This window comes from Mus caroli, unplaced genomic scaffold, assembly GCF_978045245.1.
Source record: "Mus caroli unplaced genomic scaffold, Mus_caroli_1 scaffold_15, whole genome shotgun sequence".
NCBI lineage: Eukaryota > Metazoa > Chordata > Mammalia > Rodentia > Muridae > Mus > Mus caroli.
Window position 1 is genome coordinate 69,833,309 of NW_028227270.1, and position 6,503 is coordinate 69,839,811.

The following is a 6,503-nucleotide window of genomic DNA, read 5'->3' on the forward strand; positions in this document are numbered from 1 at the left end:
CAGGCAATTGAGAGCTGTTTGACGTGGGTGATAGAATCTGGGTGTTATACAAGAACAGGAAGTGTAAGTAGTCTTAACCACTGAAATATCTCTCCAGTCTTTTTCTTTTTTATCAGACAGGATTTCACTGTGGAACATCGGAGGACTGTTTGGTTTGGAACTCACTATGTAAAACAGGATGTGGTCACATTCACAGAGACTGGCCTTGTTTGCATTTGAACTACTACTGATATTTAAGGCATGTTCCACCATTCTTGGTTCCTAATTATTTTGATATGTCATAGTGGATTTTCTATTTATTCCACATTCTCAAATTTTTTTCCTATATGTGTCTTCAACAAATCCCCACCCCCAATAATCCTCTAGATTGCATCAGAATCTGTTATAGCATCTGTCCTGTCATCTCTAATTTTGTTGTCTGGGACTCTACATCTTTGATTACTTTGAGTAGGTTTTCAATCCTATGTATTTTCCAAAGAACTAACTATTGTTTAGCTTAATGTTTATAATATTCATTTATATCTATTACATTTGTTTCTGCCCCAGTCTCTATTGTTTCTTGCCATGTACCACTTGTAGAGGGTGGCAGCTTGCTTTGTTTTTCTAAGAGATTAGGATGCATCATTAGGTCATTTGTTTGAGATTGTGCTGGGTTTTTCCTTTTTGTTGTTTTTGTTGTTGTTGCTGTTAATGCATGCACACATTGCTACAAAATTTCCCTTTGGAAGTGGCTTAGCTATATACCAAAGGTTCTTATAAACTGTCTTTACTTTCCTTTGGTTATAGAATTTTAAAATTGTGCCCGTAAGATTTTTGTCCATAGCTTTCTGATCATTGAAGAGTATCATAGTCATTCTCTACTAACTTGTGTAATTTCTCCTATTACTGGTTCTGCTTTGATTCTTCTGTTCTTTGGTATGATACATGAAATTACTTCCCTTTCTTCCTAATTATTAAGGCTTTAGTGTGGCCTAGAATATGACTCTTATAAAGATACCGAGGGCTGTTTTAGGAATGTTTACCTTTGTCTTGTTTTGTTGTTCTTTATCGTTTTTTATTAGATATTTTCTTTATTTATATTTCAAATGTTTTCATCCTTCTTGGTCTCCCCAAAAGAAACCCAATATCCCATCCTCCCCCTGGTTCTATGAGGGTTCTCCCCCCCCACCCACTCACTCCCATCTTTCCGCCCTGGCATTCCTTTACATTGGTTCCTCAAACATCCTCAGGCACAGGGGCATCTCCACCCACTGATGCCAACAAGGCCATCCTCTGCCTTGTATAGATTGCATCGGCTATTTAGAGTAATGTGTCCCTTTGTCTTATTAATAGACTAATCTGTACACATCTATTATGTCCTTTGTAACTTTTAGTATACTTTATGTGAAAAGTTTGTTAATTCTTCATTTGAGTGCCCAGTTTACCAATGATGTTGTAATATTGAAGCCATCTTGTTTCTTTTTGTTTATAGTATAGATGTTTATTCATTTGTATTTTTTAAAAAATTATGTATTCTTCTATTATACAATACATTCTCACCTCAGCTTCCCCTCCCTGCACTCCTGTCAGTACCCTCTTAGGTCCTGTGTCCCACAGGTTAATCCCCCAAGTCCCCCCAGAAAAGAAGAGACCCCCAGGGTTATCAACCAAACATACCACAGTAAGATTCAATAAGACCAACCACAAACCATCCCATTGAGGTTGGCTGAGGCAACATAGTAGGTGCTAAAAGGTCCTAGGATCAGTGACAAGAGTGATACATACCCCTACTTCCACTCTTATGAACTAGCCTGCCAAATCCTAAGCCAACAATTGTTACATATATGAATATGACCTAGTGCAGGCCCTTACATATACCAAGATTGCTGCTCCAGTCTCTGTGACCACCCAGTCCACACCCATGACTAATTGATCCAGAGCTATGCTCTCCTGGTGCCTTTGACCCCGCCCCCTCTCTCATAGTTGCTAACCCACCATTTCCATGGGATTTCCTCAGCTCCAAGGGGAGGAATCTGATGGAAACCTTCAATTTGGGCCATCTCTGTGCCTAATCTTTGGCTGTGGGTCTCTGCATCCTTGCCCAAAGCCTGCAAGGGTCAGCTTCTCTGATGACAATTGAACCAGTCCATGAAAATAGCTGAATATCATTCAGATTCATTTCCCTGATTTGGGGGAGGGGTGTAGTGATATTTTGTTTTACCCTAGGACTCTGGGCTATGCAGCGTCTGGTTCCTGTTCATCTAGAGAGTTTAAGACGTAGGCTGTGATCATGGCATGGAGATTGCCAGGGTAGCCTGTCAGGTAGAACATGATAACTATCAGCATATGCCAATTGACTAAGTGGGTGTATGTCTAGTAAGACCTCATACCTAGCATTGTATGTTAAATGGTGGCCAGAGAGGGAACTGATTCAGCAAGGTCTGGTTCATAAACAGTAAGTGCAGAGGTGGCTTAGGATGACCCTCAGTGCCTATAAATAGCCTGGGATATATGGCAGCAATGTGCTTGTGGGTATCCAGTGGGAGGAACAACAACTAGTGTATTTTGGGCTACAGCAATGGGGGAAGAGAAGTCCAGCACTGCCTGGTACCGAGCAGTATATTTGGGGATTTTATGGCAGGGGGATGGGGCATCTGGCAAATCCTGATATATAGCAGTGTATGAGAGATGGTTGTCTCTCAGGATAGCTCACAACCTGAGGTTGGGTGGTCTCAGGGCTGTGTGTGTTTCCCTGAATATGTTCCTAGAAGCATATTCTGACCTTGAGGACCCCAACTGTCCAGTGCCAATGCCCTCTTCTACCCTGGGTCTGTGGATTGCCAGGGCTACCATGAACTGGACAAGGTTTCTCTGGCCCACACAGCAGGAGGCTGTGTTTGTGATGAAAAGCAGGGGGGCTTTAAACTTCATGCATTCACAACCAAAGTTTTGAACCAAAAAAAATTTCACAGGACCCAAATAATTGTCTATAATTGTAATACAGGTGTGTCAATCAATTATTTATTATTAAATAAACCGTCGATGTATTTTCAATCAATAATGAATGCACATTGCCTTATTATTTGTTAAAGACAAAAACTATCTTCAGACAAATGAGATGCATATACTTACTCATTTTTACATAAATCACTAAACCTTGGATGAACGTTTGACTTGGATCCTTGATAGCTACAGTTTTACAGATGGTGAGTCTATGAGGGTGTCCGGTCAGGGTCTGATGCTGTGCCAGGCATCAGGGAGGGTTCAAGCAGAGCCTGGTACCTCTAAGTATATAATGGGTGGTAATGAGGGGAGGGATGCTGAGACTTAGGGTCATAAAGTAGGTTGGGAATGTGGTATAAAAGGGCCAGATAGCTTGCATTGTGTGTGGTTTATCACTTGAGGGAGTTTTCCAGGAGGCCTGACACTTGTAGATTTGGAAGGGAGGGCAATAGTTCTGAGTCTAGCTAGCGTGGCCTACAAAATAAACAGTTGTTGGGTTAGTGTTACAATGATGATGTTCAAGAGGACCTTGTTCCTAGCACAATATGTGGGTAGTGTCCAGTAGGGCAAGAGAACAATGTATGGAGGGTTGACAAATGTTGTCCAGCAGAGCCCAGTTTATAACAATGTGTATGAGGTGGCAGAGATCAGGGGGAAGTATCCAGAAGGACCCGATTCCTAGCAATGTTTGTGTGTGTGTGTGTGTGTGTGTGTGTGTGTGTGTGTGTGTGTGTGTGTTTGTGTGTGTGTTTATTGCTGTCTTGATACCTACTGTGTCCCTGGAACATGGCAGAGGACTACCTACCAGCGGTGGTAATGCCTAAGAGTAAATGATGTTTAGGGACAGAATCGGATCTGCAACAGGATCTGATACGGAGTACTGGTTGGAGTTTGCAGAGTCCACGGAGGTTGAGCCCAGCAAGGCCCACCAAACATGTGGCTTTGGCTTCAGCAGAAGGTTATATCTTGAAAAGTCTGCTATCTAACAGTGTACATGTGGTAAGCTGACTACATGGCCTGACACCTAGATGTGTGTATGTGGCAATGGCCCCTGTTGTCCAGCTAGGCATGATGCCTAGTGGTCTATGTGCGATGACAGAAGAGATGAACATGTGTCTAGAAGGCCATGATATCTAGCAATGTATGTGAAATGGCAGCCTGGGCCTGTCCTCCAGCAAAGCCCGGGAGGGCATCAGGAGGGAATCCAGCATGGCTTGAATAAAACCAGTGAAGCTTGAGTGGCAATGAAGAAGGACCATCTACACACATAATATGTGTGGTTTGTGGGAGGGTGTAGGTCAGTGGACCTAGCAAATGGTTGTGTGTGTACAGCTCCAGAATATTGTGCAAATTCACACTTAGACCTGGTGGTCCTGGACAGCATGGAGGGATGTCAGGCATGGGATGATTTCTAGTAGGTATTGTGGTGGTGATGGAGGCTGCTAAAGGGACTGACAGCCAGGTGAGTCTGTAATGAGGTAGCATTTTGTGCACTGGGTTAAGTTACTCTCTGTCCTTCATCACCTGCCTAGGGCATTCTCTGATTGGCTTTAAGAAAGCCTATATCTTTGAAGAATACATATGGTGGCACATCTGGACAGAGAAAGGAACAGTAGGAAGAATTCAGAGGTGGAAAGAATTTGCCAGATAGACATGCAGGGAGTCAGATGTACTGAGAGGTTATGGAACCCGTGGGAGATGTCAATTAGAATAAATGGGTTAATGAAGTTAGACATGCTTGTTGTGGGGTAGGAAGCTAAAGCATAAGCTACAATAAATAAATATAAGTCTCCACATCATTATTTAGGAGTTGGGGGGTTGAGACAGTCCCTGGTTCTGTGAAGTATCTCAGGAAATAGCAGTGAGTACAGGCTGCAGGTTTGGTTGCCACAGGACCTGATACATAACAATGCATAGAGAGTGTCTTCAAAAGGGAGATGGTCATCTATGAAGTCCTTATATCTACCAGTACCTGCAGAATGGGTAGAACGACAGTGAGTCTGATACCTAGAATGTTATGTGGGGGTGAGGTGTGTAACATTACTCAATATCCAGCTATTTTGTGAATTGCAGGGGATGCCCAGCTGGCCCCAATATGTTTCATCCTCTACCACAATATATCCCACACGTACTGCTATGTAACAGGCCCGCATGGATGCTCTCAGACGACTACTGTTTCACTGCACTGCTAAGAGTCCATGCCTGTGCCTTGGAGGCCTGGATCCTACAGGTTGGTATGTGGTACTGATATGGAGGTATCCATCAGAGTCTGATAAAATACCAGACTGCTGGCTGCCCCCAGTGGTGTACATAATAGGTCCTGATTTCTAATAAATTATGTGTGTTGTGGGCTTGTGGAAGCTAGGATAATATATGTAGCAACAAGATGGCAGGACATACATGGGCAAGATGGTTTGCTATCATATATGGGATGGAAGGAGTTTTGCAGCTAATGAACAGGATGTGGGAAGGGTGTTTTGGAGGGACAGTATGGAATAGTTTCCAATTTTCCCTAGAGAAGCTGTTTTTTGATAGTGTGGAGTCTGTTGTGCATTTTTGCAACTCCCATGTCTCTAGGGTGGGGTCAGCTTCATTTCCCCTACAATTCCCAAGTAGCTGGCCTCCTGGGCAGGTGAATTCAGTTCAGGGAATCAGATTTTATGGAGGTTGCTTTACCAATTATATATCTTTCATTTCATTCTTGAGGGAGGAGTGAAGCTAGCCTCTGCCTCTCTTGTAACATGCAATGAGACTGGACATCATGAAAGGGGAGTTTGGGAGGTGGGAGCTGTCCTTGCTGGATCATTCTACCAAAGATGTGATGTTGGAAATAGCATTTCTGTGACTGTTTACTGAATAGTAAATAAGGAAGGCCAAGAGGTGCTCTAACACATGGTGGGTGCTTTCCTCTGGAGAATATGAGGGAGATGAACCTGCAGACTATCTACCTGAGGATGCATGAAGGGCAGCCAGTACACCCTGCTCTTAGCTGCTCTGGGAGATATGATGACACACAGCTGTTGCATCAGGCTCTGCACTCATGCAAATGCTGATTATTCCTGTCTCCAATTAGTGTCAAAGGCTTTACCTTGATTACCTGCAAGCCTGATTTTATTCTTAACTTTCATGGGAAGAGCACAGGCCTCAACTTGCCTGTCCCTCATCTTCATGAGCAGAGGCCTGGGAATTCTAGTTGGGAGGCAGCAATGAAGCCAGGCTGTTAGCCATGCAGGAAGTGTGCTAGTGTGGGGATCACCATGCCTCTGGTCAGGGCATCCTGTTTGACCTCTGGACCTGAAATATCACACAGCTCTGTGGAAAACCTAGCTTCCTGCCCTGGGCTGACCAGGCACCCACAGGTCAGTTCTGGGCAGGAGGAATGATGCTCTGGAGGAGTCTGGTTTTCCTTCCTGTGCCACATTTATCAAAAGAAACCAGGTCCAGAGCAGGGGAAGGAACCACCAAGGGTCAGGTCCGTATCTAGCTTGCTGTAGCAGAGTTGTATCCCCCTGACTTCCTCA